This window comes from Canis aureus, chromosome 3, assembly GCF_053574225.1.
Source record: "Canis aureus isolate CA01 chromosome 3, VMU_Caureus_v.1.0, whole genome shotgun sequence".
Taxonomy (NCBI): Eukaryota; Metazoa; Chordata; class Mammalia; order Carnivora; family Canidae; genus Canis; species Canis aureus.
The window spans coordinates 71,821,733-71,844,869 of record NC_135613.1 but is presented as its reverse complement, the minus strand read 5'-3'; the positions used below and the strand labels follow the sequence as shown (position 1 = coordinate 71,844,869).

General features: G+C 47.6%; 1 long non-coding RNA gene across 2 annotated transcripts; it reads right to left on the bottom strand.

Moving 5' to 3' along the window:
* Positions 1 to 9,681: 9,681 nt before the first annotated feature.
* Positions 9,682 to 23,006, bottom strand: LOC144311307 (uncharacterized). Of its 2 annotated transcripts, none has more exons than XR_013376874.1 (3): positions 18,351 to 23,006; positions 17,906 to 18,031; positions 9,682 to 9,902 (listed from the first exon to the last, which is right to left on the bottom strand). It is a non-coding gene; the product is annotated as an uncharacterized LOC144311307 (long non-coding RNA). The 2 variants fall into 2 exon arrangements; XR_013376875.1 differs by having other exon boundaries at positions 22,715 to 23,006.
* Between the last annotated feature and the right edge of the window lie 131 nt (positions 23,007 to 23,137).

Genomic DNA, 23,137 nt, shown 5'->3' with positions numbered 1-23,137 from the left:
TACAATTCAAGGTGGGGGAGGATGGACTTTTTAATAAATGGTGCTGGGTTAATTAGGTATTCATGGGAAAAAATGAACCTTGACCTCTACCTCATACTATTCACAAAAAAATTAATGCATGTAGGATCACAGATCTAAACATGAATTCTAGATCAAGTTTCTAGATTATAACAAAAGAAAATATATTCATGTCTTTGAGATAGAATTTTCTTCTACAGGATATATGCACCAATGCACAGAACTAATATAAAAGAAATGTTAAGTTGGACTTTATTAAAATTAAAAACTTCTTTTTAAAAAAGATTTTATTTATTTCAGAAAGAGAGAGCAAGCATGAGCAGGGGGAGGGAGAGTGGTAGACGGAGAGGGAGAAGCAGATCCCCTGCTGAGTAGGGAGCCCATGCAGGACTCGATCTCAGGACTCTGGGATCATGACCTGAGCTGAAGGCAGAAGCTTAATCAACTGAGCCACCCAGGCATCCCTAAAATTAAGAACTTCTATTCATAAAAAGGCATGACTGAGACAGAGAATAAATAAGCCAAAGATTGAGACAAGATATTTGCAACTCACATCAGAAAAAAGGCTGCAGTATTCAGAATATATAAAGCACTCCCACAAACCAGTAGGCAAACAGCAGACAATCCAATTAAAACTGCTAGTGGGGTATAAATTGGGATAACTGCTCCAGAAAACTATTTTGGAGTATCTATTAAGACTAAACACACACGTTTTCTATTTTTTTTTTTTTGTCAACTCTGCTCCTGGGTATATATAGCCAACAGAAATTAATGCTTTTGTCCATCCAAGATGTGTACAAACATACTCACAGAACCTTTATTCATAGTAACCAAAACTGAAAGCAATCTATATGTGTTTATCAACAATAATATGTGGTATATTCATATAATAGAATACTGTGCAGCAATTAAAAGAAACAAACTCCTGTTACACAAAATAAGAAACATACATTTCACAAATATAATCCTGACTGAGCAAAGTCAGTCGCACAACGATACCCACACAAAATATCCACCAATTTGTATGAGACCATGAGAGGAAATACTAAACTCAATAGCAAAGAAACAAACAATCTGATTGAAAAATAGGCACAAGAGGGGCACCTGGGTGTCTCAGCAGTTGAGCATCTGCCTTTGGCTCAGGGCTTGATCCCGGGGTCTGGGAATCGAATCCCGAGTCAGGCTCCCTGCAGGGAACCTGCTTCTCCTTCTGCCTGTGTCTCTGCCCCTCTCTCTATCTCCCATGAATAAATAAATAAAATATTTATTAAAAAATAAAAATAGGTGGAAGACCTGAATAGACATTTTCCCAAAGAAAACATCCAGATGTCCAACAGGCACATGAAGAGATGCTAAGAAAAAAAAAAAAAAAGAGAGAGAAAGAGATGCTCAATGTCACTCACTATCAGAGGAATGCAAATCAAAACTGCAGTGGGGTATTACCTCACACCTGTCAGAAAGGCTAGGATCAAGAAGACAAGAGATAGCCTGTTGATGAGGATGCGGAGAAAAGGGAACCCTCATGCACCATTGATGGGAATATAAATTGGTGCAGCCACTATGGAAAACAGTTTGGAAGTCCCTCAAAAAAAAAAAAAAGAACTACCACGTGATCCAGCAATTCCATTTCTGAATATTTATTTTAAGAAAACAGAAACACTAACTTGAAAATATATATGTTCATTGCAGCGTTACTTACAATAGCCAAGATATGGGAACAACCCTGTGTCCATCAGTGAACAAACTGATAAAGAAAATGTGATATATACATGGTATTATGGTATTGTGTGTGTGTCTATGTATGTGTGTGTGTGTGTGTATCTCAAAAACATATGTGGCTATGTTATGATATATATGGATAGTCTACATGTTATATTATGTATCAATGGTTATATACACACATGTGCATATATAGAATGGAATATTGTTCAGCCATAAAAAAGAATGAAATCTTATCTTTTGCAACAACATGGGTGGACCTGGAGGCATTATGCAAAATGAAATAAGACAGAGAAAGGCAAATACCTTACACTATCACTTATATGCAGGATCTAAAAACAAAACAAACGAAAGCAAAAATAACAACAACAACAACAACAACAACAAAAAACCCAAAATGCCAAACTCATAGATACAGAGAACAGACTATGGATTGACAGAGGCAGAGGCAGGTGTGGGGCTGCAAAATGGGTGAAAGGGATCAAAATGTACAAACTCAGAGTTATAAAATAAATCATGGGGATGAAAAGTATAGCATGGCGACTCTAGTTGAAAATACTGTGTAGCATCTTTGAAAGCTGTTAAGAGAGTACATTTAAAAAGATCTTATCACAACAAGAAAAAAAATTGTAAGTATGGATGTATGGATATTAACTAGACTTATTGTGGTGATCATTTTGCAATATATACAAATACAGAATCGTTGAATTGTACACTTGAAACTAATATATTGTTCTGTGTCAATTATATCTTAGTAATAATAATAAGATAGGAAAGATTAATTTGTGATGATAAAAGTCAGCACAGTGCCTAGCCTTTAGGGGTTATTGATTATAGTGGGGCAAAGAGAGCCTTGTGGGGTGCTAGAAATTTTATATCTTGATCTGATGGTTTTGTATGTGGAAATTTCTGAAATGTACACCTAAGATCTGTGCATTTTATTGTACATTAAGTTATACTTCAATTAAGTAAGAAAAAGTGAAAAGAAGGGAAGAACTGAATCTTGTGATATCATCTGAACTCCTGGATCCAGCCATGCCTGAAGATAAGCACTCCTGGGCCTCTTAAGGGCCAGTTAATCCCTCCCTCCTTTTTTTGCACTTGAGTCGGATTGTGCTAGGTTTTCTCTCACTTGCTACTAAGATTGTCCTCACAACTACCATTTTCCTGCTTCCAGGCCGGAGTGTTCCTCCTTCAGCCTGAGCAGATGGGGGAAATTGTACACTTAATGGGATCCCAGGTGAGCACGTTCCTCAGTCTGTTTGTGGTTCTTCAAGAGTGTTCCATCAGGCAGGCCGCCAGCATCTTTGTCTCAGTTTCTTGTTTGTAAAATGGAGCTGATAATAGCAGCCACCTCACATAATGGGTCAGGTTCCTTTTGGGGAGACTCACATACCTTCTTTTCTTTGTCCTGGTCCTCTTCTGATGACTATTTGTGACCACATCTGCTATGGGAACAAGGACGGTGTCTGTTGTGCTCACTACCGTATCTCCAGTGCTAGTGCCACCCCTAGGGTGTGTAGAGTCCCAAGCAAATCAGTTAGAGAGCCAGCACCACTCCGGTAGGCCAATCTCAAGGGACTCTGGGAAAGAAAAAAACTTTGGCTGGAAAGAGTGATGTACTCACCAGTCTCCACTCCTGGAAGAGATTCCATAAGTGTGAGTGGCCTCAGAGGCTCTGGTCCACCCCATATACATAGGTGTCTAGGAGTGGGGTGGGGAGGTAGGGTATAGGGTGGAAGGTCAGGGGATGCCCTGAAAGGGGGGGGAACAGGGATGGGACTCACATGTGACTCAGGGTTCTGCATCAGGTCTGCACTGCTAGCAGGTACCAGGCATCAGAGAGAGACTTAGAAAATTCCTAGGAAGAGGCCCCAAATCATGGGGCTTTCACATACAGGCCCTCTTTGGCCCCGTCTAGGGTCAAGACTGCCCACGACAACATCTGGCACACCAGAAGTCTTCAATTCATGTTTGTTTGAATAAAGCAGTGGATGAAAGGTGGCATGGGAATTATATAACACATAGGAAATGGTCAATAATGTGGGGGTGGTTGTGTTATTATTCCTGAGAGGCAGGAACCTTCCTTGCTCCCATGCCCCCCCCCGAAGCAAAGGAGTCAGTCTTGTGACCATGGCTTGAGTGGGTCAGCTTCTCACAGGGTCAGGCTTGGGAACAGTCCCATTGTGGTCCTGTCACAGAGGACAGATTCCCAAGGAGGAACAAAGGGGCCTGGAAATCAGGCCAGGGAGAAAAATACCCTTTGGGGTTATTTAGCGGGTGTTAATTGGTCACCTCGTTAGCAGCCCATCTGCAGCCTGATTCCAGCAAGTGAGTGGGTAAAAGGGAGGAGGCCACCCCGGCCAAGACGGGCTTCACAGACTCCGTAATAGGGACGGAGCAATTACCGGAACTTCCAGAGCCAATTCCTGTTAGGAGCGCGCCAGGCCAGGCTTTGTCCTACGGAGAAGAAGAAAAGGTCAACGTGCTCTGTGGGAGGAGGAAAAAAAGAGCCCTTCACCGGGAAAGAGCCTGCCCGAGGGGGGAGGCAAAGAAAAGGAGGGCTCTGCGGAGGTGAAAAACTAAAGAAAGAATGACATTTGGACGTTCCTCAGAATGGGGGGTGGAGGATACGGAGATAAAAATGACAAGGGACAAGGAGCCAGCGCACAAACCAGGGGAGCTGGGCCGGGTGGCTGGGAGGGTCGCCGGTGCGCTGGAAGGCGGCTTGGAGGAGCACCTTGTGGTCAGGGGCCACTGCCTATGCAACCTGAGCCAATCGCCAGCCCTCTCGGCCTCAGTGTCCCCATCTGTAAGTTAAGAGGCCATCTAGGTCTGATGCCCTGTGGGTCACTGATTGTGCAGGGGCAGGTGGTGGACGGGAGGAAGTCAGGGCTGGAAGCATGACCGGAACCTTCGTTTCTGCCGTCCCCTGTGATGTGATCTGAGGCATAGATGGTGTCGCTTCCCCCCAAACCTTCCTCCGCGGGTGCCAGCCCTCTCGCACTGAGGTGGAGCACTGGGGCTCGATCTGCTGGATGAGCCCTGAGTGGCTCATGTGTCATTCCAAAGCTGACACGTGGAAGAGCCAGTGAGTGGCCCTCCGGTGGTCTCCCCACCACAAGACATTCCAAAGCCTGGTTCCCTGCGGGACCAAGTGGAACAGAACCCTCAGCTGACCCCCACAGGGGGTAAGCATATGTTGTTTGTGAGGCACTGCGATTTGGGCTTGTTTTCCACATAAGCATAGCCTGGTCTGTTGTGCCTGATTCACAGTTGTGGCAGCTTCCCAATGCCCTTGTGTCCCCAGGGTCGCCCTTTCCAGCTGCCTCACTGCTGCTGCTATACATCTCTGAACTCGGGTTCTGACAGGTGTGTCCTCATCCACACGCCTTTGGTGGCTCTCTAGTGGCCATCACAGCTGAAGAGCCAACTCCTTCCCGAGCTGTGTCAGCCTCTCTGGGTTCACAGGTGAGACCCACACCGAGAGTCATTTAGTTGGTAATAAGAGAGAGAGATGAGCGGAGGTGAGGGCAGCGAGGCCTCTATTAGCAGAGGCCCAGGGGCTCCTGAGTAGACTTGACAGCAAGGTCTGGGGCTGGGCCGTGTGTCTGAGCAAGCGTGGTGTCTGTAGGGCTGTCTCTGCAGCTCCCGGGAGGCCTCGTCTCTGTCTGACATCTACACATGCTTGTCCAGCAAACCCGCACCCACTGAAATGAGAGGATGTCTCTCTCCTTGGTTGGTGGGGACCCCGTGAACTGAGAGACACGACAGTAGCAATCATTGTGACCCCTGCTTGTGGGCCAGCCCTCCAGGCCTGAGCCCTGTGGGGATGAAGGGGGTGGTATTTCCTGTATGAGAAGTGGGCATCCAGTCCTGTGGTCTGCTCTACTAGGTCCACAGGGATTCATGGGAACCCGTGCCATCCACGTGTTCCCTCCAGAACACTTCCAAACATGGTGCCTTGGGATTCCTGGTTGGGTGGGAAGCCACCCCCTGCGTGTGCAGGCCCAGCCCACGACGTCCAGGCACAGGGTCAGCCCCCTTCACACTCACTCCCAGGAAGAAGAGAGACACCCTCAGCAAGTACAGGATCCCTTCACACAGGCAGGGCTGCAGAACCTACAGGGGAGCACCTCCCTGTCATGGTGTCACCAGCCAATTGTCACTGTTTGACTGGAACCCCTTCAAGGGACTGTGGGTGGGTGCGAGTGGGTGAGCACGGGAAGGAGATGCTGCAGGAAGGCGGGGGCACCGAGGTTCCAGAGGGTGAGGTGGGGGTGCCTCTCTTCCTTCCCCTTGCCCTTGCACCCCCCATCCCCACCTCATCCCCAGAAGGCCTCTGTCTGCATTTCCTGAGCACCCCAGTCTATCCCGAACACTGCCCTAGGACCCCTTGCTTATTTTTGCCTCTCTCCCCTCCACCCTCATCACCCGCAGCAGTGGGTATTCATTATTTAAACAACCCATGCCTCTGAAGTCTTATTTATCCAACATCTTTCCACAGCATATGTCAAAATTTACAGTAAGTGCATTCATCCCATAATAAACATTTGGCTTTGCTGGTCTACCGGCGGCAGGGCTAATTAGGGAGAACGATTCCCTTGTTATCTGAAGGGAGGTCAGATACAGCAATTAGCATCCTTGCATGGCTTTCATAGTGGTGACTTTGAGGCTAGGCCCTTTGGTGCCAGGTGGAAAAGAGGAGTTGGCAGCAGGGAAGGGGAGCTTTCCCCAGCAAATTCTGGAAGACCAACGCTAGCTTTGAAAAGCTGCCTGACTGGTTGGTTTCCTGGGCTCCCAAGTCTCTGTCTGCAGGCTGAGCTCCCTGCTTGCCTCCTCCCTCCCAGGCAGGGCCCAGTCCTGAGACTATTCTCTCCCACCCACATCTGTCTCCCCAGCCTCTCTGTGGGCGTAGAAGAGGACACCATCATTTGAAAATCCTGTCATTGCTTCAAACTGAATGTCTGCACACCAAGGGATACATCTAACCATCGGCACTCTAGACTTGGAGAGAAAGGTAAAGATCTGGTTCATTCCTTGCGCCCTCCCTTTGGCTGTCTCTATGGAGTCTCCACCAAGTGGTTGTTCAGCTTTGATGAAGCATGTCTGACCTCCCTTCCCTGGGGAGGACAGAGTGGAGTGCTCTAGTCCGGGTTGGGTTCTCTATGAGCAAGAACAGGCCATGAGCATGGCTGGGGTTGGCTCCTGCCTGCTGTATGCACCATCCCTGGACAATGCAAATGTAGAAACAAAGAGGCTGAGAGGGGCAGGTACAGGGGGAGCACGCAGAGAGCCAGGCCTAGCTCTGCAGCAATAGGTAGTGAGCGGGAGAGGGTAGGAGCAATAGTCAAGAGGACTGCCGTGCAGGAGTCCCCATAGCCACTCACAGGTTCAAGTCCTAGTTCTCTAGGACTCGCAGAACTCAGCAAAAACTGTTCTACTCACAGTTGTAGTTTATTACAGCAAAAGGATGCAGATTATAGTCAGTGACGGGGTAAGGCGCATAGGCAGTGTCAGAGATCCCAGCAGGGAGCTTCCAGTTGTCCTCTCCCATGGAATCATCTAGACGATGCTTACTTCTGTCAGCAAGGATGAGCAGCAACATGAGCAGGGTATTTATCGCCAGCTAGGGAAGCTTGCCTGAGTCTCGCTGTCTGATTTTTGTTGGGGTCAGTCACCTAGGCATGGAGTGTCTGCCGGGCACACTCGGTCTCCAGCTCCTCCAGAGGTCAAGGTGATGGGAAGTGGCCCAAGGCCTCCGGGGAAAGAAGGACACTCTTATCAGGCACATTTTAAGCTCACCTTCCGGGAGCTGGGCAAAGACCCAAACTTTCTTGGGGCAAACTTCATCCCTGTCCACTTGGAAAGATCTCCTTTCAGTGGCTCAGCATCTGAGCCCAGAGAAAGCCCTGGGATGACCTCTCCACCTGGAGACGGGCTGGTCTCCCAAGAGCAAGTGTGAGGGAAGAGGCCGATTTTGGGGGGAGAGCACCAGACACCTGAGTGAGGAGTGGTGGGCGGAGGGTGCAGAGCTCCTCTGATACGCATCCCCAGGGAAGAAAAAGAGGTTTGCTGTTCCAGTGCGTTGAGGTTCCAGAATCAGTGAGCCTGGGTTTTAAGGCTCGTCTCGTCTCGTCTCTACCACTTCCTGGCTCTGCAGCTGGGGTGAGTTACCTAACTTGTTAGGTGTTTTCTCACCTGCCGGCTGAGGATGGGAACGGTTCCTGGGTCACAGCCGCTGTGGGGAGGTTTGCATGACACCAACAGGGGACAAATGGTGACCGTCTTATTCTGCACTGTGAGGCGACGCTCATCTCCAGTAGCCCTTGGCCTCTGTGAAGTTCTCTCCTACGTGGAGACAAGACCTGTTCTTTCTTCTCTTTCTCTCTTTTATTTGTTTGTCTTAAACAGCTTCCTTGTTACACCGGCCTCCTTCATCTTCTCTTTCTGTTGCGGCATCACCATTTTTTTGAGAGCCATCAATTATTCATTCACTTCTTCCTTCACTCATTCATTCATTCAATACCTGTTTATTGGGGTTTGTCTGCTGAGACTGAAATTGTGCTAAATGCCGTGGCCAGAAGGAAGAATAAGACTCTCCGCACCCCCCAGAGGATTTATCGTTAAGTGAGACAACAAACAACTGCATAAAATAAACAGCTCAAATGTTTTGTTTGGCAAATGTACTGAGTAGTGGAGGCATAAAAGGAGCAGGGATCTGTTTCATCTGCTCAGCTACCTCCCAGATGCACCTTCTCACTTGCCTTTATCCCCCTCTTGAGAGAACTTCCAAATTCTTTCTTTTCTATTCTTGTTGCTATGGGTTCAAAGATTGTAAGGAAATTCAATCTCAGGTGGGGATTCACAAGGGCTGCTAGTGGATCCTAGGGGGCTGGGCTGAGAGGGGTCCAGGGCTGCATCTCATCAGGGGCGAGGCTGGATGAGACCACCTATCTGAAGAGGATTTGAAAGCTGTGATCGTTATAGGAATCTGACCTTTTGCCTCTGGAGCATCCTCACAGCTTGGACCAGACAGGCGTCCCCAGCCCACGCAGGCCTCCCCGGCTACTCCCTTTCTCTGACTCCCTCTCAGGAACCCCCCAGCTCAGCCCACGCACCGTGGGTCTCAGTGGTCTCCCTCTTCCCAGAATGATGCCCATCGCATGACTCCATGCCTCGGGTCCGCTGTGATGTCCTCACCTTGGATAGTGTAGCCCTTGTGCAGGAAGTACCCCCTTTTATGTCTTCACGGTTTCCCCTCATCCATCCTCAACCCTCAGACGAGTACTGGTCTGTGCTCAGGGTAGGTGCCGACCGATGGATAGACAGGTATTCCAGGTGTTTATGAAGGGCTCCGGGAAGATTTTGGGGTTAGAAATGCCGTTTCTGTGTTGCCTCTAGATAAGGTGCATGCCCCAAACTCTGCAAAGTGGCTGTGATGTTAAGTAACTTGCCCACTCTCCATATCTCTGCTGCTTTTACTCTGTTCTCTGCAGTGATAACACCTTTCTCCCTCCCTCCATGCAACAACCTAAGGTGAAATTTCCAAGTGGGCCTGGGAGCCCTCCCAGCCTGGCTGGAGCCACAAGGATTGGAGTGGAATTAAGCTGTGAATGTGCTCTGTGCTAAAACTGCCTTCACAATGATGATAGCTCAGAAAGGAGTTTCTCTGGGGGGAGGGATGTTTGGGGACCACTGGCAGCGACGCAGGAACTCCATGGAGAAGCCAATGGCAGAGCATTTGAAAGCCAGGATTGTTCTACAAATCTGACCTTCTACAGTCTGCACACAGGAGAACTGGAAGCTTTCCCGGGACAGGGAAACGATCAGCCCAGGAGGAGCTGTTCCGGGTAAGAAGGTCTGAGAATACCTAGGCCCTGGGAAAGGTGGAAGGGGAGGCTCAGCTATTAAAATCTGGAAATAGGGTGCTCGGAACAGTGATAGAGCAAATCCAAAATTTTAAAGGTCAGCATTCAGGAAACATTCAATAAACAGGGTCCAGAGAGGCATAAAGGAAGTGCTGTTGAAAAGTCATTCATGCAGCCTTCTTCGCGCACTCCTTCAGTTGCATGTCCTGAACAGCTATTACGTGCCAAGAATGGTGTCTCCAGGACACGAAGAGAAGTCGTAGAGGTGATAGGATCCACCCAGGACTTGGAAGCCTAGGACACAAGGCAGAGAGAATCAGTGGTGAGCTTGGGGAGATCCGCTTGAGGCCGAGATGCAGTGCCGTGGACACCTAGTTAGAGGATTTAGTCTTTATACAGTGGGAACTGGGGGGCCCCCGGAGCATTTAAGCTAGGAAGGGACCTGTGGGTTTAGACAGGCCATGGTGACCACAGCAGGGAGGATGGTCGCAGGAGAACCAGCTGAAGGCAAGAAAGTCAATGGGGAGACAAGAGTAGTTCCAAGGGCTTTGGGCATGAGGCTTGATTTGGAGGGAATATAGAAAGCCATCCTTCACAAGGAATCATGGGTACTGAAGAAACCACTCACTTTGGGGATGGCATAGAAACAAGATAAACTAGGAAAGAAGATTGTGACCCCAAATACCAGGTTCGAGGAGGAGCAAATTCACTCACTTCCTGTGAAAATTCACTTTCAAGTGGTCCTGGTACAGGCTCTGGGGTCAGAGAGACACGTCATTTGACATTCACCTGTTGTGCAAATATAACTTAACCTTTCTGAGACTCAGTTTCTTTTTTTTTTTTTTTTTTTTTAATTTTATTTATTTATGATAGTCACAGAGAGAGAGAGAGAGAGAGAGGCAGAGACACAGGCAGAGGGAGAAGCAGGCTCCATGCACCGGGAGCCCGACGTGGGACTCGATCCCGGGTCTCCAGGATCGCGCCCTGGGCCAAAGGCAGGCGCCAAACCGCTGCGCCACCCAGGGATCCCTCAGTTTCTTTATCTTTAAAATGGGCTTAAATTGTACTGCCCTCCCTATGGAGGGTTTGAGGATGAACTGAAGTAATATCTATGCAACCGCTAGCCTAGAAAGAAGCAAGTTCTCAGTGTTACCCATTCTGTTTATTATCAAGGATTAACCAACAACAATAACATTTATTGTGATGGAAGTTCCCTTTTCTTCAGAAGATGAAGGAAGAACTAGAGGATGGTGGGGAGCTGTGGCTTGGCCTGCCGAGCTATTGTAAAACAGTATTAAAATCAGGAGCTGAGGGGGTCCCTGGATGACTCAGCAGTTAAGCATCTGCCTTTGGCCCAGGGCTTAGTCCTGGAGTCCCAGGATCGAGTCCCACATCAGGCTCCCTGTATGGAGCCTGCTTCTCCCTCTGCCTATGTCTCTGCCTCTCTCTCTCTCTGTGTCTCTCATGAATAAATAAATAAAATCTTAAAAATAAATAAATAAAAAATCAAATAAAATTAGGAGCTGAGCATGGCTGAATGTAGAAGCAAGTCCTGAAGAATTAAGATATGACTGCGATGTCTGAATCATATGCCTTTGCCTTGTGTCACTCGTTTTCCTCTCCATTATCTCCGAGGGGAGATTGCTGTGTCTCTAGGCATTGCAAGAGGGGAACCACAGAGCAGGAGAGGAGAAGCTTCAGGAGAACAAGACTGTTGCCCTGATACTGGCTTTGCACCTTAGTGAAAACACAAAGCCCTTTCATTAGGAGTCCTGAGTCAACTAGGCTCACTCTCAGCCATGCCACCTTTCCCATACATACTCTCTGTCTTTATTGAGAGGTGGAGGGATATTCTCTTAAACTATAGACAGCCCTTCTGAGGCTGCCTTCTAAAGAGGAGCCAGATGTGGGTGAGCTTCTGAGCATCTGGCCTTGAATCTTGCTTTTTTTCCTTCACCACTTAGCTGCTCCTCCAAGAATTCTTGAGGACAAGATGGAAGAACCCAGGGCTCCAGTTTTAACCACTGCAGGGCTGTGAGCTCACTTGGGCCATCATGGTCTCCTATGTCTCTACTGTCAGGTAACCAGGACTCTACCTTGTTTTTCCTTTCACTCTTTCTTGTCTTTGTCTTCCTGTCATCATTCCCTCTTTACTGAGAGTGTACTATGTGTTAGGAACACTGCCGAGTACTGTATAGACAACATTTTATTTAATCCTTATGGGTCTCTGTGAGGGACGTGGTCTTATTAATTCCATTTTATATCTGAAGAAACCAATGAATAGAGAGACTAAGTACACTGTCCGAGGTCATTTAGCTAAAAATTGGCAGAGTCAAGATTCAGACTCAGGTCTGTTTAATGCCAAACCATATATGCTTAACCTCAAGATCAGCAGTTCTCAAAGTGTGGTTCATGGATGCCTGAGGTTCCCTGGATCCTTTATAGGACCAAAACCATGCTCATGATGTTATTTGCCTTTTTCACTACATTGACACCTGCCCTGATGGCTCAAAATCAGTGGTGGGTAAAAGATCTGGCTCCTTAGCCCAGACCAAGGCAGAAGCATCAAGCTTCTACTTCTAGACATTGTATATTTTCTTGGAACACACTTGCAGGGAAAAAAAGCCATTTTACTTAAGAATGTCCTGACAAAGCAGTAAAAAAATATTAATTGTATTAAATCTTGACCCTTGAGCACATGTCTATTTTATATTTGTGTAATAAAATGGAAAGTATGCCAAAATAATTTATGTGAAATAATAATGTTTATCTTGAAGAAAAGCACATGTGTGATTATTTGAGCTGCAAGTTGAATTAGTCACTTTTTCCCCCAAAACATCATTTTACTTGAAAGAATGACTGACAGAAAAATTATAACTATCCAGACTTAGGTATGTGAAAAAACAAATACCTGGATTCTTGCAAATGAACAGAGTGGGTCTATTGCTTCAAGGAAAACACCTGACAGTATTTGCTGCTGCTGCTGAGCTTCAAGCTTCCAAGAATATTAGAATTTGGGGAAATTTGCATTTGTACTCTATCAGTCATGGTCTAGACAGGAGACAGAAACTACCTCGCAAGGGAAGGTTAAATATAAAGAATTACAATCTATTTATAAGAATAAAAGACAACCCTGAAGAATATCCTAAGACTCAAGTATGATACCCAAGGAAGGAAGACACTTAAGAAGAGGATCCCTCCTCACACCTGGGATTCTGACCTCATTGGAGATGATGTAGTTGCAGGATGTATCTGCAACTGGATGATGAAGTTGCCCAGGGCAGGAGCCTGCCCACAGTCAGTGCGCCAAAACTGGCAGGCAGCGAATGGTGAGCTGGGATCAGTGAACAGGAAACTTGCACTTGGGGTCTAGATGCACCAAGGCTGACTGGAAGGAAGCTGCTTGGAGAGTGACAACAAAATTTGCCTGGAAGCCGTCTATAGGGGATATTGAACACCTTGGAAAGGCAGCTATGGCGCCTATAGAACCCACCCAGAAGCCCCTCTCCGTGGTTCTTGGGGGCTGCCTGCAGGAAGGTGTTGCACTGGTGGTCAGAACTCCATGGATAGCCACTCTTTGGGGGGTCAGGGGAAGCTGCTAATGGGGAGGCACCAGACCTGGGTGTGACACCACTCAGTGTCACTGAAGCTGCTGGCTACCATGTGCCAGAAGGACAAACTGAGATCACTGGAACCAGGAAAAAATGTTCTTCCCTCACCCAGCATCTTCTCAGTGCTGTCTACTGACAAAAATTCACCTCATGCCAGCTGTCTAGGAAGAAGTGTGCTGCCATCATGGCAGGAATGGACTTGGGCTGGGTGGCAATCACTGGAAAGCTGGTACAGTCTATCCCTTTGCCTGCTCAGCTTCTGCACACAGCTGAACTTCCAGCAACATTGAAACAACTCTCAAGACCCGGGATCGAGTCCCATGTTGGGCTTCCTGCATGGAGCCTGCTTCTTGCTTCTCCCTCTGCCTGTGTCTCTGCCTCTCTCTGTGTCTCATGAAAGAAAGAAAGAAAGAAAGAAAGAAAGAAAGAAAGAAAGAAAGAAAGAAAGAAAAAGAAAGAAACAACTCTCTTTCCACAGATACAGCTGTTCTCTGAACATAGGAAGATCTCGCCCTTTCCCCAAATCAGGAGATGCAAGGTCCCGAGAATCTCTGTATCCATTGCTGGCTATGTGAACTTCTCAAATTTAGCCACAGCACCACTACATAATTCCTGGAGACTAAATTGTAAAGTTAATCTCCTGCAGCTTATTTATAAAACTATAATGAGGACTCATCCACAGTGGCCTGGCACCTGTCCATAGGTGGCTGCTTTTTGTACCCCAGAGAATGAATAGCCTTGACTGATGTGATACTTCCTTATGGGAAGCTTTCAGAGGGCAGCTTTCTGGTGAGTTCCATAGACTCCCCAGATAGCTTACCAGTGTGTTCAAGACCCCTCAAAGGTGGCTTCCCTGCAGACTCTGTCAGCACCCAAGTGGGGGTTTCCCTGTTTGCCAATCTCAGCCCATTGACTGTGGCCCAGCTTTGGACCTGGGGCCATCCAGCAAAGATCTGTACCACCCAGTGGGGCTGCAACCAATGCAGTCTGAACCACAGTGGCACTTTCACTGCAAACTTCCAAATAACCTAAAGACTTTTCAGATGAGATCAAAGGTGGTATTAATGAATGCGATTTTCCAAAATTGTATTATGGAATGTAGTGACATTTGCAAGGTCTACATAACTCAATGAACCAATATTTCCAAGTGATCAATGCATGATGTAGAAGTTCCCTTCCAAGTGCAAGATAGACCAATGGGTTTAACAGAAAATGGAAAGTTTCTGATGCAAAGCTGCAACTAACCTTTAAGAAACTGATGTTTATTGAGTTTTGATGCAATTTCTAAGAATATCAACAATAATCAGGAAAAGCTATCAAAATACTCTTTGCTTTTCCAATTACATATCTGTATAAGGGCCATATTTTCTCCATATCCTCCAGCAAAGCAACATATCACAACAGGGTGTACTCAGAAACAAATAAAAGAATCAGCTGATTTCTAGTATGCCAGACATTAACAAGGCATGTGAAAGTATAAAACAATGCCACCGGCCTTATTTGCTTTGGAAAAAATTTAACAAAAACCCAAATTATTTATATCAATATGTTATGGTTTTACTGGTGTTATTTAAATGAAGTAATAAATTAAAATTTTTCTCTCAGTCTTAATTTCTAGTATAATACATGCCAATACATGTAACCTACATAAACAAAAGCTCTTTGAGGGCTTTAATAACTTTTAAGATTATAAGGAGGACCTAAGGTCAAAAACCTTGTGTGCTATTGCTTTAGACAAAAGTAACTTTCCTTCTAAATGGGAGATCCATGAATTTGGAAGTGAATAATACCAGGTAAGTTTTTGTGGCAAATCATCCATGGGGATACCTCTGTACCAGGGGTTTAAAGATTCATAAACATTTGCATTCCAATGCCTTCTTAAAGCACAGAACAGCCAATTTCCCTCAAATGTTGCCTCTGTTCATGTCACATCTCTGTGCCTCTGCTGAACCCTCACACTTGCAATGGAGAAGCTCCCATTCTGAAGAAACCTGACCCCAGGATGAGTTGTAGATGATCTTGTATGAAAGGGTTTCAATCAAACTGGGGGAGCCATTCTAATGACACTCTATGTGAGCATCAGGTGAGCTGACACTTTGGTTCATGGCTCTTGCCTTTTTCACTCTGGGCTTCCTATTGAACAGAGCCTGCTGATGATCTGCACTCCCTTTTGTCTTAAAATGTATTGCTGTCACCTTCCCCCGTTGAATGCAATATCTATGTTCCTTGTTTTATTTCTTCTTGCTGGACTTTGGGGAGGAAGCAAGAGATAGCCTTGGAGCAAGAGGACTGAATGAAAGACCTGGTTACTCAGCACTCAGAGGCAGGTGCTCACTGCCCAAGATGCCAGGAGTTCCCAAGAGGAGTGGAAGAGTCTGAGAACAACTCTCTGAATTGGAGCTAAAGTACAGTAGCAGGCTGTCTCACTTCTGCTAATTACATCCAGGGGTAGGGGTCTGACCTTGGGAGGGGTCTTTGTGACTTTTATAAAATGGGTTTGAAACCCACCCTGTTGAGCAGTGTTGGAGATGTCTGCAGTCTTGCTTTTGTGGCAGGGCAGACATGATATTATTGAAATTTCCTAAGATTCTGCAAGCCAGAAGGGTCAGGGGTCTTCCTCACCTCCTCCCAAACCCTTCAAGCACTAGAAGTACCCAGAAGGGGAGGTACAAAGAGGGGTAGCCGAGAATCTGCAAGAAGGGTCTCACCCAAACTATGAGGAGGGAACAGGTCCCTGCACCCATACATCACCCAAACAACAGATGCCCTCCAGCGAGCCTCTGGTGGGCAATTTCCCTGAGAAATGGCACCTTCTGTCCCAGGCCCCACATTGCCTGTAAGCTCTGCCAGAGGAGGCTTTGGACTGATGAGCTCAGCAGACAGGAGAACAGAAGGGGAAGCCTCCTCAGTCACCTCTGAGATAAAAAGAACGAAATAAGAGAGAGGGAGAAAAGGAGAAGGAGAAAATCAAAGACTAATCCTACAAATTCTCCTTTAATCTTAGAGCTTCCAGACCTAGTTCCCCTTTCATCTAGGACTTCGAAGTTATCTAGTTATTTTATGGGTAGTGAAACCACAGGGCGAAGAGAGGGTGTGTGTGTGTGGGGAGATTGAATTAATGAACAGGTAAGCAGGTTTATTATTTCGTCTGATCCTTCCTTCCTTCCTGCTAATTTCTCTGAGCCAATTTGGGAGGCAGAGCCTATCACGTTAACTCAGAGACAGACTATTGTATCCGTGTTCTTTCTGAAACCATTTATCTGAAGGATATTAAAGATCCAATTTACATAGACATTATGGCATTGTGAGGAGGGTGTATGCACATGTGCACATGGGGGGGAGGTGGGAGGGAGGGAGGGAGAAAGAGAGAGAAAGGGAGAAATGAGCTAGGGTATCCATCCAAATGGGCATATGTTTGCGTACATGCTTGACCTGCATTGAGCATCATCATCTCCCATGAGGCTCTCAAAGAAGTTTGCAAATACTCCACAAGTTAGTTCAAGAAGTCATCAGGCCTTGACAGAAATCAGGCTCCAGGCAATGGCGGAAATGTTTATTAATTTGTGATTCAACTTTCAGGCTCCTGCATTTCCTTATCAGTGCTACAAGGCCATGATGGAGGAAATGGGACCCTCTTAAGTTTGATGTCTGCCTGGTTGTATTGGCCCAGCCCACGTGTGTGCCTGTATGGTGAAGAACAGGGAGGGTAGATGCTGGGAAGGGGAGGTCAGCTTCCAGGCTAACCACTCCAGGGCAGAGCCCTTGGTTCTGCGTGAGGAGCTGAAGGACAGAAGACAACCTGTGTCATCTGGGGGCGGGGGCTGCCTGCCGTTTGATCCATTCATGCAGCATAGGGAAAGATGCCTATCCTGCCTATGACCCCGGTTTGTCATGAGATTGAAATGGGGAGGTGTGCATAACAGCACTCTGGACAGAATGAGCAGAAAGAGGGCCTAACACATCAAGCTCTAACGGTTTGTTGTGAAGATTCTTTAAGCCACAGCCAATGTCCCTTTGCTGACGTTGGGTTCGCCAAAGAGCCTTCTAAGGGATAATGTGGCCTCCTGCGGGAGATGTCCAGCAGCCCATGTCATGGCAGTGCCACTGGTCCTCCAGGAGATGCTGCTTTTGTGAATGAGTGTTGGTGGTCTCCCCTGCTCTTCATTCATTCATTCATTCATTCATTCATTCTTCCATCCATTCAGCTCATGCTCACAGATGATCCAGTGCAATGGTTTAAAGCCTTGGCTCCGCTTTAGCTTCCCTGGGGAGTTAGAACACAAAACGAAGCTCCCAGGCCCCTCCCCAGACTAATTAATTGACAAGTTCCGGGAGCAGCTCCCAGGCACAGATACTTGTATAAAGTATCCTAGATTCTAATGAGCAGCCAGGGTGAAATCATTGATCTGGCATATGCCCTGCACTGTTTGCCTCCAGAAGATACAAAGATAAATAAGATGTTCCTTGCTCAGTGTCAAACATCGCCCTAGCACCAGACCACCCCCGGGAGAGGTAGGGGGATAATATTCCTGATTTTGCAAAGTCCAGGATCACAATGAGACCCCAGCTTCCTGAGGACACCATGAAATGATCTCCCCATCTAACTCTTGCTCATGAGCCCAGCCTGCTGGCCTTATTCCTTCAAATCATAAGCACGTCCCAAATCTCAGGTACCCCTGAGCTCACCTTGGCTTCCAGTGTGGTCTTTCTCCTGGCCCAGGCATCCCCCAGATCCCTCTGCCTGCAGCACAGATGGTGGTGAGTTTCGTGAAGCTCAGCCTGTTCTCCACCTGGGTTGTGGGCCAGGTCGTTCTAGAATCCATAAGGAGACCAGAATGTCAGGATGCATCTGCCTCATATGTCTTTCCTCCAGGAGCTCCCAGAAGACTAACTCTTGCCTTCCTTTCTGAAGCCAGGGCTCCCTTTGCACCTGCTCCTAAATTTACCATTTGTTTTTGAAATAACGTGGCTCATCTGAAAAGGAGAAAGGCTGCCTACACTCATACCAATGGCTCTACCTCGGATGGTGAGCCCTGCTCACTTTGGGATTTCATGCTTTGGCTAGGGAACACTTTCTCCAGGCAGCAACATTTCAAAGGTCATTTCCCCATACACATCTTCAGCCTCATACCTTACGTTAGGCGGGCTTCCCTGCCCACTGTCCTTAGAGGTCCACACCCTGGATGCTTAGCTTGGTGCCTGTCACAAGTCAAGAAGGTGGTACCGGTTTAGGTCAGGCATCTGGCTCAAGGCTGGGATAGAAGTCACGCTTCTCGATCATTTCTCCCCTTCCTCTCGTCAGAGCTGGCTACGGCAATCAGATGGGACTGTGATGTTTTATCATTCAAGTCTGTTAAGAATCTGTTTCTTTCAGCATCGAAACTTTGTTCCTGTCTTCTCGGAGACTTAAAATACTGTCCTTGAACTGAGGTGGGCCCCTCTCGCATTAAACACACTCACAGCTTCAAAGCTCTAAGTGTTGCCGCAGAGGGTCCCAGGGGAGTGTCAATAAGAGACGCGTGTTTGCTGTACTACAAAGAGAAGCCTTGCTTCTTGATGGAGTTGATCTGAGGGGCGGGGGTGCTGGAGGGGTTTGTTGTTTGTCTCCAAAGGAGGAGAGGATTAGGGGAGGGGAGGTTTATTCTCCAAGAGGAGTTGCTGGCATCAGCAGCCTCCTTCCCAAGGAGGATCATGGTCTCCTACTAGAGCAGAAGGAAGGAAGGAAGATGCCCAGACCCCTGAGACTGCAAAGCCAGCTGTTTCTGCCCCTGAATAATCATACCACCACCACCATTTTGTAGCGCTTCTCCACATTCTGCCTCTTGCTGCCCTGAGGGTAGGTGACACCATTATTGCAAGTGTCAGGTAAAGAAATAGAGGTTCCGAGAAGTGGAATTGCGTGCCTGAGATTGCCCGGCTGATATTGGACCTGTGTTCTTTCTTTCATTGAAGGGTGGCGAGTAGATTTCAATGCCTGGCTGTTGGGTCATTGGTGCTTAGTAGATGGGCTGGGTCCAGAAGGATTTTGAGATTGCCTCTGGGCTCAGCAGGAAGGAAGTTTGCAGCTGATGTGTAAAGTAAACTTACATTTTATCATCCAAACTGGGGTCCTTTTGAGAGTGAAAGGGACTGTATTAACATTATGCCTGAACAGCACGTTTAAACCGGGACTGTCCTGCGTCAACCAGATGCACGGTCACCTAGGGGAGTAACCGTGTGTGTGATCCAGGTATTAGGGTGAGGGAGCAGGTGGGTGGGTGGCAGCTGCCAGTCGGCCAGGGACCTGTCAGTGCTGACTAATCCTATGATTTCTGTGAGGATGTCTCTTCTCATTCCCATTCCCAAGGAGCAAGCTCAGCCTCTGACAGCCTGCAAGAAGTTGAGAGGGGTGGTCACAGATCAGAGGTCGTCTAATATGGCCACAAGCTAGACCGTAATGCGCCTTGCCATTCGTGCTCCCAAATGATCCATTGCCTCACCTCCCGGAGGGAGAACCGCCAAGTCATGGATGCAAGAGAAGGGAATGTCCTGAGTTGAATACTTCTCTTTTCTGACTGTGGCCAACCTTACCCACTCCCCAGCCTGGGGACAGCCACGGAATCTCTCAGAACCCACTCTGTACTCATTTGACAGAGATCCATCCGCTGGTGGAATTCATGGCCAAACCCTCCTCACCTCTTGCTTTGACTACTTTAACAGCCTCTCACCTTGTATCTCTGCCTTCCACTGTCACTCCCCCATTTCATCTCTCCCTCTGCTGACAGGGCAGTGTGTCTAAACATTCATATCAAACTGTTCCATGCTCAGGAAATCTTTCTAAAAATCCTCATTGCCTTTCTACCTCAGTTATAGACTCAAGGTCTGAAATCCCTGTGTCGCTGGTCTTCCCTGCAAGGTGATGGGATTTGGAGATGGGGGGCTTTGGGAGGTCGTGAGGATGGGGTCCCCATGATGGGATTAGTGCCATGATCAGACTAGAGACACCAGAGGGCTTGTTCTGTCTGTCTTCATGCACACCCTGAGGAAAGGCCACATGAAGACACTGGAGAACGTGGCCACCCGGCAGCCAGGAAGGGAGGCCTCAGAACTTCACTCTGCAGACACCTTGATCTTAGACCTCTGGCCTCTAGAACTGTGGGAAATTAGTTTCTGTACTGTAAGCCCCCCAGTCTGGGTACTATGTTAAGGCAAAAGGCTCATACATACAGCCTCCCACAATCACCTTCTATTAGTTGCCTGTACAGACTGTACTCTGACATTATAGGATTATTCACCATTTTCTCATCACATACATGGCACGTATTTTCATGCCTCTCTATCCTCATACATGCTGTTCTTGCTGCCTGGAATCTATTTCCTCATCTCCTTTAATGTCTGGTCAATGCCTGCTTAGCCTTTAAAGCCCCAGCTCCTATCTAACTTTCTGCATCCCCCTCCCGAAGAATTAATTTCTCCATTCGCTTGGCAGCATGATACCACTGATGGTACGCACACTACCTTAGAGTGCTACCCTCCCACTACCATGGTGCCCGGCACACTAGGTGCTAGAATCATGTTTAAGAAATTAATCAATGCACAAAGGGATGAATGAATAAATGAATGAATAACACCAGACCCTTGGATGGAAGTTCGCCGTACTAGAATGTTCAGGACATCAGGGAAATGCACTCTTGGCTTCTCAGGGCTTCCCTCATGAAAAGAACCAGGGAGGAGCAAGATGGTTGAATTAGCCATGAGGCTCAGTAGATCTATGGCTTTGCCTCCTGTCTTCTAAGGACTCACTTTGGGCAGAGGTCAGAGGGTGACAGTGAGGAGCAGTGGGGTTGGGGATGGGCAGTGACCCCTCTAATTGGCTAAGGAAGCTTTGCTGAGAAAGGAAGCAGGGGAACAGCAAGTAGAGAATGAGCCAGGAAACAAGCCCTTCTCTTTACCTTCATGCACCTGGTCCCTACCCTTAGCTTTCTCTTCTGCCCCAAAGCTGTGAGCGACCTTCTTTGCTGCCCCTTGCCAGCATTCACCCCTGTCACTCTCCTTCTTCCATGACGTCGGCCTTGGCCTCTGGAGAGCCACCAGGATCCTGCGCTTCCTGACTTTCCTCCTCACCTCCTCCTTGAGAGGGTCAGGCTCGGTGATCCTCACCTGTTCCACACCAGCAATTTCTCCCACAGGTGATGTTGCAGATGGCAGGGTGTGGGTGGGCTGGGGAGAGAGATGGGGCCTGGACCTGAGCCTGAAACAGAGTTCAAAGAGCATAGGCCCCATGAGCTGCCCCAGCCTCATTCTGAAACCTCGCTTAATCCTCAGACCCTCGCTTTGGGGGGTGGTTAGGAGAGGGGGTGTCCTGGCTGTGCCTCCCCAAGCCCCCAGCCTCATCATTGACCCCTTGCTGCAAAATTGTTTATCTGCATTTCTCCTCTTTGCCCCAGCACATTTTGGCAGCCCAATTAGTGCCTCGCAGATAGTTTCTTGAGTCTGAGCAATCCTCCTACCCAACCTTTCACCTCCTGATTTTGCTTTCTTGCCCTTGTAGGGAGATGTTTGACAAGCTCTCTTCCATTTCATCTTCAAGCAGGCTGACATGCTTAGAAGCACTGCTGCTGTCTTCCAAATGAAAAGCGGGTTAATTAAGGCATATTTTCCAGCTTGTTTTTAAAAGGGAAAACAAAAGAGAGAGAACAGGTATCCTAGTTAATGGTTCCTAATTGCTTCTTTCCCGAAAAGTCTTCAGCGTCAAACAGCCTAATTGAGTACTTCCTAATCTGGCATTGAAGAACTGAGCAGGGCTGTGCCTGGCCCCCATCCGAACTCCCACTCCCTTTCAAGACCCAGCTCATATGCCATCTCATCATGGAAGCCTCCCCGCTCCCCGGACTAGGTTAGGTGATTAGAGTGGACGTGGTGCCTTGCAGCCCAGAACCTTCTGAAGGGCTCACTCTGCTGACTGCTGAGAGGGTTGTCAGCAGACAGTCCTGTTAACTCTTCCTCTTTAGGAATGGCCCCCGCTGCAGAAAGCCATCTTGTCCAGAGTCCTGCCCTTTCCACCGGGCGCCCGTCTCCAATGATTGGCCCATGCAAAGGTGTCAAGGCCTGGGTCCTTTGTTTCCATTTGGTCTAAGTCTGAGATGTCATTTGAGCTTTGATTTCCTGAGGAGTTGGTTGTGGCCTTTAATGAGACTGCATCACAGCCCAGCCCCTCCCTTGGGCCAGTCTTGCTTCCTTTCCCTTCCCACAGGTGATGGGCCCGTGACTTCTCCAGGGTATGCTTCCTGCACGCTGGTGGCTGGGCAACTCCCCCTGCGACAGTGACCCTCCTCTGTGTTACTGTGGTGTCCTTTCTGGCCATCATTATCAGTGTGCTGCAGTGTGTTGTCCAAGAGACTTTTTAGGAGGGACATAATACAATGAGGGCATTTATGCTTTTTCATCTAGCAGGGATATGTTGATTCTATTCTTTCCAGACTTAGGCTCTAGTAACTGCCACAAAACTCTACCTACTTCCCCGGTGGCGGACCTCAGACAATGACTGACTGGCACTGGGATAAACGGGCAGCCCTCTTGCCCCAACGTGGGACAAACTCTGGAGTAGAATTTGTACTGCAGAGCTCCCCAGAAGATCAGACTGGAGACTCTTTTCAGTCAAGAGCACATTCCTGCTTAGCTTTTTCCTCCACCTTCTCTTTTCTCAATCCTCCTCTTCTGAGTGTATTTCTCCAATAAAGAACTTGAGTGAAAGTCCTGATCTTAGGTTTGGCTTTTTGGAAAATCTGAACTAAGACATTTGTTATCAAGGCTGGTCCTGAAAATAGCAAACAAGCAAGGAAACAAACAAAAAACAAAAGCAGGTACTAAGGGTGGGATTCTGGAATTGGGTTGTGATGGAGACCACATTGTGGGTCATAGACGAGCATTATTGCTAGA